Raw genomic sequence first — 10828 nt, 5'->3', positions numbered from 1 at the left:
CCGTGTCTGTCTTCTGTTCCCCCACCCCCCGCTCATGCCCCGTGTCTGTCTCCTGTTCCCCCCACTCCCCGCTCATGCCCCGTGTCTGTCTCCTGTTGCCCCCACCCATGCCCCGTGTCTGTCTCCTGTACCCCCCCACTCCGCGCTCATGCCCCGTGTCTCTCTCCTGTTTCCCCCACTCCCCCGCTCATGCCCCGTGTCTGTCTCCTGTTGCCCCCACCCCCCGCTCTGCCCCGTGTCTGTGTCTCCTGTTTCCCCACCCCCGCTCATGCCCTGTATCTGTCTCCTGTTCCCCCATCCCCCGCTCATGCCACGTGTCTGTCTCCTGTTCTCCCAACCCCCCGCTCATGCCCCGTGTCTCTCTCCTGTTGGCCCCACCCCCCGCTCAAGCCCTGTGTCTGTCTCCTGTTGCCCCCCACACCCCTCTCATGCCCTGTTTCTCCTTCGTGTTCCCCCCACCCCCGCTCATGCCCCGTGTTTCCCTCGTGTTACCCCCCACCCCCCCGCTCATGCCCGTGTCTCCCTCGTGTTCCCCCCACCCCCCGCTCATGCCCCTTGTCTCTCTCCTTTACCCCCCACCCCGCTCATGCCCTGTGTGTGCCCTGTACCCCCCCGCTCATGCCTGTATCTCCCTCGTGTTCCTCCCCACCCCCCGCTCATACCCGTGTCTCCCTCATGTTCCTCCCCACTCGCTGCTCATGCCCCGTGTCTCTCTCGTGTTCCCCCCACCACCGCTCATGCCCATGTGTCTCCCCTGTTCCCCCCCACCCCCGCTCATGCCCTGTTGTGTTCTTTATACACCCCGCCTTCCCTTTCCATGGTGGCCATCTTGGTAAAAGAATTTTGTTTTTTTTACCACCCGGCGTTCCCACTTTGAGGACATAAGATGTTAGTGGTCTTCATCTATTGAAAAGGATGTTATGGTGACGTTGCACTAATAAAAACCTTTAAAATTTAGTTAAAAAAAATGTTACAGGGACGTTATGGTTAAGTTACACTAATAAAAACCTATGAAATTCAATGAAAAAACTTTGTTAAAGGGACGTTATGGTTAAGTTGCGCTACTAAAAACCTATGAAATTCAGTGAAAAAACTTTGTTAAAGGGAAGTTATGGTTAAGTTGCGCTACTGAAACCTATGAAATTCAGTGAAAAAACTTTGTCAAAGGGACGTGATGGTTCCAAGTAAAACCGAAAAACCCTTGAAATTCGCCAGTTATGGTAAACTAAGCAACCATAACTCGCGCCACCACCGTGCACTGCTAAGACTAACACCCAGGACATCAAAGATGACATCACAAATGTCATTGATGACATCACTGATGACATCACATGTCTGGCTCACTCTTTTTTCTTTTGCTGACATATCTAGGCCACATGGTTTTCTTCAGTAACAGTCAGAAACTAAAAATGTTATTTTATTTGTAGACGTATCCTTCAAGTAGGTTCTTACAGTAATTCCCTTAGAGTCCAGTCACATCATATGAAACATATGCATACGGGAAGACACAAGCTTGAAAGACAGCAATCCTTTTTGTGCATAAAGATAATCAATAGACTTATGAGCACTTTCTGATAGTTCTGTTGTTTTTTTTTTTTTTATGGCTGTACTTTCCCTGTATATGGTCATATTTGTATACATTGTACTCACACTACTTTCCTTAGGGTCCAATCACATCAACTGATACATATAGCTAGGGTAAATAGCAGCTTTGATACAGAGCAATCATTTATTTGCATGACAATAATCAGTTAAATTATGAATTGTTTCTGCTACTACTTGTGCTTTTTTGCTAACTTCACTTTCCCTGTATATACCCATATTGGTATGTGTTCTTGTGTCTTTGTGTTTTGTCTATAGTAATGCAATTATGTAATACATGTGTTTTATTAGCTACTTATTACATATTTCACAGTACACAAAAATCTATTAAGAAAACAATTATCATTTCATTATTCAACATATTAACATTACAAATATTATACCTTCATCTTGTACACTGCACACAATGTTATGTTTCTGTATGAGTAGCTTAGTATACTAGATAGAACCCCATAATAGAATGCTATTTATATCAATGCATCGTTCAGTGCACTAATTAGGGTATGATATTTATTGCAATGATCCTTGACACTTGTTTCGCAACATTATAATAAGAATCCCTTGTACACATATTTCATGAAAAGTACATACACATGTGATGTCATCAGTGATGTCATCAATGACATTTATGATGTCATCTTTGATGTCCTGGGTGTTAGTCTTAGCAGTGCACGGTGGTGGCGCGAGTTATGGTTGCTTAGCTTACCATAACTGGCGAATTTCAAGGGTTTTTTCGGTTTTACTTGGAACCATAACGTCCCTTTGACAAAGTTTTTTCACTGAATTTCATAGGTTTTTAGTAGCACAACTTAACCATAACGTCCCTTTAACAAAGTTTTTTCACTGAGTATATATATATATATACATATATATCATTTTTTTTAATAGAAGTAGAGAATTTTAAAACGTACTAAGTAATGACATTGAAAGTAACATCTCTGCGGTGGATGCTAGCCTGGGATTCAGCTGATTAGGGGGTGACAACATTGACACAGTGATTGCCCCTTTTCTGATGCTCACACCAGGTTCCAATCCTAGTCCCCAGTCTATCAAGAATGAACCAGGGAGGCTCCAAACCCCTCAGCTCCCACGGTTTCACAGAAGAATGGGTGCATGAATGCCTACGCGCTTAAAGGGATGCCTAAATCACACTCGCCTCCCATTTTCAGAGCGCCTGTGGCCATGGCCAGCACGTGAAGGTGCAGGTGCTTCTCTCCATTTCATGACAAGGGGCTTCCTAGGGGTCCCTTGTTGAACAGCTTCTCGAAAAGCTGTGCCCAACTGATATCAGACATAGTCTGGGCCCTAACGAACTTCCATAGCTTGGGCCGAAATGGCCAATGTGGTCGGCCAAAAAAACCAACACATCCAAAACTCGCACAACGGCATTGCAGAAGGGAAAGACCATCTCTGGGGTATTCTTCACACTGTTGATTAATATCACTCCTTTATCCCAACCACTGGCCGTGTACATCTTGTACACGCGGTAGGGGGTTTCCTGTTCTTGTGGAGCTGTGTGTGTATGTCGGTGTCTCTGTGTCAATGTATGTCTGTTTGTGTACACACAATGGTGATGTAACCCCACATTCGTCACTAGCAAATGTTTATAAATCACATGTTCAAACGTTGCACATTGCCTGCTTGAACTTGGGATGGAGAAAATGTGTGCAGGCACATTGTCTGTATGCTCCCTGTACATTTAACAAACGCACTGGGTGGCTTTTCAATGTCGCCTCAGAGTGGTGACACTAGCCACCAGCAGGGGTGTTGCTAGGTCTGGAAAAGATCAGGGGCTACGCTAATGTCGGGGCTGGCTAGACTCGGGGCTAGCTAGCATTTTGGTTGTAGCACCTGAGCTTCTATCTGGGGCTTCAACCAAAAGACCAGGGGCTATAGCCCCTTCAGCCCCCGCTAGCAACGCCTCTGGCAACCAATATGAGAACACCTATTGCCATAAAAAAGAATTTGTGGGAGTGGTACTTTTGTTCTGCTATTGTGGCAGCCTGCCTATACGGCAATTCCATGTCCAGTAGCAACTTCAATGTTATTTGCATTCTTGTCACATTAAAGTGATCTGGGACAACGAGTTATGACTGCAAAATAATCTGTTTGAAAGTTAATGGGTTAATTGCAGCTATCAAGTAGCAACTGACTGCTAAGCAATACCGCATCGAAGTGTCCAGTATGGTGCATTGCTGCTCCCTTTGAGTAGAAAAGTTCAGAAGTAACACATTCAGTGTTTTTATAGACAAAACAAATACCAATAGTAGCATGTTAATACTGGTATTGGTATGGAATGTAGAAGACTGTCTACCTCAAAGTTGCATTGTTCAAAATAATGGAATGGGGAGCCTGCCTGCCGAAAAGTGAACACTGCTGGCTTTGCTAATGCATGTCTGATTCTTGCAGCTGAATGCATTCCTCTCGGACTTGGACCCAGATGCCGCATCTCTTAGATAAGCTGGGCCTTGTGGGTGGCTTTGAAGAAGATGTGCAAAGAATACCCGCCGATTATGTTAAAACATCTGACACACACACACAGAACATGTCAGCCAGCCAGCGACCAGGGCTTGAAGCCCTTTGTCCCAGATCTGGATACGCAATTCTCTCTGTGCTTCCAGAACCTTCCTCTGTCCCCTCAGCTGCACACCAAGACAGACCTGATCTCATCTGCTTGTTGACCAAAGGTTTTATCCCTTAAACACACGGTGAGGCGATCTGGGAGCCGGGGTGTAATCCGCCGACACTGCATTCCCTGATGCTGGTTACAGGGATTAGAACCTGCTGTCCCGCGTGACTCCCCGCCCCCACCTGTTATAGCCCCCCATTCATGCACCCCTACCGAAAGATAGCCGCCTTAAGGCATGGACAGAAGCTTATTGTTACAGGCAGGAGTATGGAGTAGCAAGGAGGCGGTGAGAAGTAAACCCAGGAAACAAGAGCATTTAATGTCACACAGTGAAAAGGGAACAGGGGTGTTCAACATGAGAATATATCGGCCCACCCTTTACCAGATGCAAGCTTATTGGAATAAAACAATGGCATCCTTTTTTAATGCACATTACAGAAGATTCTGCAATATGTTTCGGGAGCGTAGCTCAGGGGCAACGTGCAGGCTTTGGAAACAAGAGGACAGAAGCACCACACACGTTCGATCCCCGGGTCCGCAATAGGCGCGTTATAAATATCCTATCATAACATAATGTCATAGTAATAAAGCACACATTTAATAAAAATATAGTTGTGCAGTTTAAAGTTAAATGCATGGGGACAATAAAACAGTATACAATGCTTGATTTTGCGCACAGCAATTCACACTTTCTACTGCTGGTGATTTAAGGTGTCGTGGTTGTTGCGGTTGGAATATAGGTCTCATAGGAAGGGGTAGGTAGGGAATAGGCTGAGGGTTGCCCATCACAACTACCCCAAATAATTAGTATTCTAGTGTTGGAGACTGCAGTTGAAGTTCAGACAATGGGCCACATAAAATAAACTATGCACCGGTGCAAATACAATTAGCTCTAGGCCCAAAAAATATTGTTTCAATGCATTTCCAGGTCAATTGTCACACTAGTGCTGTGCCTGGGGCATATATTGCCCTGATGAAAAAAAAGAACGTTCAGAATGTTTTTTGCAATAGAGAATTGTTTACAGGTGAACATTGCACTTGCATTGGTGAACATATTAATGCTATACCCCCACATTCCTTTTGTGCTTGTTTCTCTGGAAGGTAGTTTGCAATATGGCAAATCATATTTTGGTTTTATTTTTTTCAGCATCATTATTTTTTCGTGGTTTGGACGCCTTTTGATGGGTTTTTAGTGCTAATTATGACTTTGTTTTTGTTATTTAGACAATTCCTGTACTTGTAATACCTCACAACACATTTCCCAGCAAAGTTGTCTGCTTTATTTATCAGCACAATAGTTTTGGCTCAAGAAATTACTACACAAATCCGCTCAAGAATGCCAAGTCAGAGACAACGAGTCTGCATCTTCCTTGCATGCGATCATAAAGTAAGGGGAGTGTGGAAGTTGTTATCTGCAGTCAGAGTTCATAGTGCTCATTATCACTATCGTAGGCAATACCGCCTGCATTAAATTCCCATATTCATTGGTCACCTTCCAAAATAACAATATATTTCCATATAATTTTACCTCCACCCAACTAGTGGAAGTATTTATTTTGTATCCCTCTTGTTAAAAACATGTTTTTCCTGTAGCTGAAGGAATGTGCTTGCTCATTCCCTTCACTTTTGGGAAATAAAAAAGCAGGGCAGCCACATAAAGAGAGAGGGGATGTGATTGTCTCTGATTCTCACATTCTCCCCCTTTTTTTGCATGGAGATGGTCACTCTATCGAGATGCCATTTTTCACCCTACTGTGAATTTTGAATCCATGACAGTGTGACATTACTGATTCACAAAAGAGATGACTGCACAAACAGACCTCTTTAATTCACACTGAGGTGACCAGTTTGATGTTACATGTAAAAAGTAAATGTTCTCTTTGTATCTTTCTTACTTGTAATGGCAATCTAATAATAAGACTAACAAAAGATATTGTGCGATCTATAATGCATATGCTAATTCAGTGCTTTTTCTTATGAACTGTGGCAGCACATATGCAGATACCCCCGTACATTATATTGTTTCATTTTCATCAAAGTCTACAACATAGCATGTTTTCCTGTTACTTTGTCTTGTTAGCGTTAACTACTTTATATTTCAGTGGAAAGTGAGATTCTGACTACCCAGTATTTAATGGAGAGCAATACATTCAACCAAATCATACACAACAGCTTTTGTTGCTGAATTCTGTCTTCACGCTGCAGGTCATATGTTTTGATTGTGGCACAGCCGACTCAGCCTTTCATCTTTCTGAATTGGATACATTGATTAATAGTGGAACTTGCTGTTTACATCGAAGAGTAAACAGGGGTGCCAATCACTATGCTAAAAAAGCCTTTATAATTGATACAGCTAATACAGTAAACAACACAGAGATGGCATCATACAAGTATTAAGTGGTTTTCCTATTGAAGTGTTAAAGCCTGCACCAGAGGGCACTAATGTGTGGCCCACCAATTGACTGGCCCTGTGCTGAATGAGAATTCCTCTAATTAGAGAATACAGCCTGGTGGTAAGGGCTGTAACACTATTCAAGATTGTCTATGGGTAGAAAGCCAAGCCTAACATTGAACTTTCTGTGACACAACTTCAGAACTTGTCCGTTCCTCCTTGCCCAGTGGACAGTGTGTAAATATCACAAAGCGGAGAATTTGAATTCAGTCTTTATAGGTGGTAAGGGCCTTCACTCTAAGCCTGTTGATTGGCTAGATAGCGGAAAAGAGTGAGAAGTACAAATGCAAATCATGAAATCAAGCTTTTTTTGAAGCATTAGGCTCTGTTTTGTGGTGGGGGATTGCTGACAGGGTTAGGGGTCCTGCACTAAAGATGAGGGTCTCTAACAAGGTGAAAGCAACCTAGAAAACGTTAGAGCCTGATGATAAGTGCTATTAAGCAACAAGAGCTTGTTTAGGGGGTAAAAAGGGCAGTGTCTCCACAGGCTTCCTCTGACACATCGTGTCTGTGTCTCTTTGATACATGCCCAGTGTGTACTGCTCAAAAAGGGAAGTTTGGAATACAATCTTTGTAGGCATTTAAATCCTCCATTTCAGTCTTGCAGATTGGCTATAGAACAAGAATCTTTGAGAAGGGCAAACGAGAAGCTTGGAATGCAGGCTTTTACTCTGACTGGAGACTGGATGCTATACCGTCTGAATGTCTATTCAGAAAAAGCATGGCCAATGTTACTTTGCCATCCAGTGTAAGCAATTGTACTATCAGGTTGCAAGGAATGAAGACAGAATATATCATTTTTGGCACAAGCTCTGTTGGCATGCCCTCCCCATTTTCAACATTTTCTGTCTGCGACCCAAGATTCCTTTCCCACCCTGACATCAAATCATTGCACCATGGTGTTTTTTTTAAATTATTATCAATTTAAGCGTTAGCTCTGATAGTGTGGACCTCAAGCAGTATATTGTTTGTACTTTGAGAGCACAAACCTAGATCTTAGGCCAAAAGGATTTTCATCAGGGCTTGCGAATTATTCAAAGATCCCTTGCCAGGCTAGGGGATGGAATATCAGTGGGGAAACTACCATGTCCCAACAGTGTTTCTATTATTTAGGACCATAAATAATCAAAACAGAATATTGGCCTAGAAAACAAGACAATGGGCCTCATTACAACCCGGGGATTACCGGCACCGGTGTGGGATGTTTTTACCCATGCATCCGAGCCCTACCTCAAAAACTGTGCAGTACTGGCATTGAAAACATCATGATGGCCAGAGCGTCCCAGAAAATGCCCAGGGAAAGGCATGAAGAATAGGCTGCCACCCATTTTTGCCGATGTTATGGGCACAGAAGGGCACTGCCTAAAACCACCATTGGACTACCCACACAGTAGCCTGAAACCATTGGGAATGGCAATGCTGATTGCCAAAAGCAACCTAGAATTGTGGGGAATTCATTTTCTTAAATCCCAAAAATGGGTGCATTACCAGTACTCACCACTATCAGAAAGCCGGTGTTTTAAAACAACACCAGACTTTTTTGTGTAAAACTGAATAAATGAACCCAAAGCAGGCCAAAGAAAGACTTACTGAGAGGTGGATCCAATGTAAAGTTATATTCTGAAGTGACTTGAAGGTTTATAACAAGACTGGCTGAGCTGTGGATTTCAGCAGTTTAAGTAAATTTGGACTGAAAGACACTAAAAATCTAAATGTTTAAAAGAAATGAGTGACCTACTTTTGAGTGTCACATAGGTTTCAATTGTTTAAATGTCATAGTTTTAAACTTAGAATCAGCATTCTAGCTGCATATGTAAAAATGGTTAGTTTTATTTGAATGCAGAAAACTGGGTAACTAAAAGTGACATTAGCTGGGGCCTGGCTTAAGGAACTGAATTCTGCCCACCAGCTACCCCGACAGGAGTTGAGACTTGCACAACAGCTGTGTTCCCAGGCCTAGCTGCCTTTTGCTGTTCCCACCAAAAGGGATATGACACTTCTCTGATTGGATTACCTGGGCTCTGCAGGAAATTGAACAAAGCCCTGTCCTGACTCAGGCAAATGTTTTATTGGTGGGAGTCGTAAATGTGGCTTCCTCCTGGAAGGAAAGGGGAGGAGCACTGCCTGTGAGAGCAAGCTGGCTTGGCAGAACTGGAAAAACCAGAAATTCAACCTTGTGCTGGGGGGAAACCACACCCCTTTGGGGCCAGAACATAACTCTAAAAAGATGGATCATTCATAGAGCGGACTTGTGAAAATTATTTAAATGATACCATAATTCTTGTGATTTTTCTGCCCACATTTTAAGAGGTTTTTACAACCGGTGGTATGATCTGGGGGCAAGCTAGCAGTTAAGAGGGTATTACTTAAAATGTATGCATGTTAAAAATCTGACACTTCATCAATTAATGTCCATACTCCTTGCGCACATGTGTGTAAATTTGGGTTAATGTCTGATATTGCAAAACCAGTTAAAAAGTGCAAATGTTGCCATTTCTCAATGCAAGCTCCCGGGAAGAGCAGATTTGGACAGGGTATACCTCCTGTGATATGTGATGGGTGCATGTAATTTTAAACAAATGTGTACCTGTGCAAATATGTCTTTTGGGTCAAAATATAGATTGTGTGTAATTTGACAGGGGTGGGTTCTCTGTATCATAAACAGACCTCATCATGATGACACTTCATTTCATTCCCCCAATCAAGGGGAAGAGGATGAAGTGGCCAATGACAAGTGGAGAGGGGTAGGGTCTAGAAAGCTAGCTTCTCCACCCACTTTCAAAACACATAAAAGCAGACAGTCAGGACAGATAGGGACATTCAATTCCATTTGCTGCAACGCGCTCTGCCGGACCACATAACATCCAGAAGATACTAGATTCAACACTTAGACTTTAAAACTCCAAAGAACTTGATTCAGAACTCAAAGCAAGGGCCTAAACCCACAAACTGAGAACTCTTCTCAGTGGGCCTCAGCATCCAGCAAACCTAACAGCGATAGCAGCATCCAGGAGCCGTGCAGATCAGCGCTGGGTCCAGAGAAAGCTGTGCAGAAAGATCCAGAAGCAGTGCTGTACCCAGAGAAAGCAGAGCAGTATCCAGAACCAGAGGCAGAGCAGAGCTGACCCAGACCGCTGTTCGCAGAACCAGAGAGCTGACCCAGACCGCTGTGCGCAGAGACCGTCCGTGGCGAGTGAAGAAAACCTGACCAGATCCGTGGCGAGGCCCATTCTATTTCTAAATATATTGTGAGTACCTAGCAGAACTGTGCAGAACCAATCTCTTATTTAAAATAATATAATTCAATCTATTTTAATCTAACCAGAACTGTCTCCTAACTGTCACCTGTCATTTGCAAAGCTGTCACCTGTCATTTCTAGTTGCTAGCTGTAACTTGTCACTTTGAACTTTTAAAATTTCAAATCTGAAAAACGACCTTTACCATATCGCTCATATCTCCGTGACCGTTTGTCTTAGAGACTTGCAGTAACTTTCCTCTGAAAGCTGGGAATCTTGGCTTTTCAACGAACCTAGAACCGCCGCATTCCTAATCCCTATACTTCTGCCGCAATCGTGAAAAACACACTCGCGAATTTGCCGCGATTTGCAAATTTCTCCATGTGTGAAAACAGCAGCTTCCTTGCTTTCATTTGCCAAAAATTCGTTTAACCTGCCAATCATTCCTAGAACATTGCTAAAGTAAGCCTGAACTTATTTAAACCAACTAATCCTCAACCCGAACCTCCAGAGGGAATTAAAATCATTTTAGCACATTTTCCAATATAGTGCTATCACATTGTAAAGCATTTTGAGCCTGTGTAAAACTCATATCTATTCTCCTCTAAGCTTGCTGGGAAACTGGAACTCTGTATTACATTGTGATTGTATACCTGAACCGTGTGCTCTTCCTTCCATCTCCTTACATCGTATAGGGGGGGTGAATTGCCACAAAGGGAAAGTGATTACCTTGTCTTTTGTGAAACCATATCAGTTTATCTTCTATACTGCATTTCATTCATTCAACCTTGCATTTCCTTGAACCCTATAAAGCATTCTCTACCACATTATTCTTCTGTCCCTAGTTACCAGTGTCCTATCTTATCCATTTCATGTCAACTCCTTAGTGATTATAAAGAAGTGGGCTA

This window comes from Ambystoma mexicanum, chromosome 10, assembly GCF_040938575.1.
Source record: "Ambystoma mexicanum isolate Mex_15411 chromosome 10, UKY_AmexF1_1, whole genome shotgun sequence".
NCBI classification, from domain to species: Eukaryota; Metazoa; Chordata; class Amphibia; order Caudata; family Ambystomatidae; genus Ambystoma; species Ambystoma mexicanum.
The sequence above is the reverse complement of the archived record's forward strand: the minus strand, read 5'-3'. Positions refer to the sequence as shown.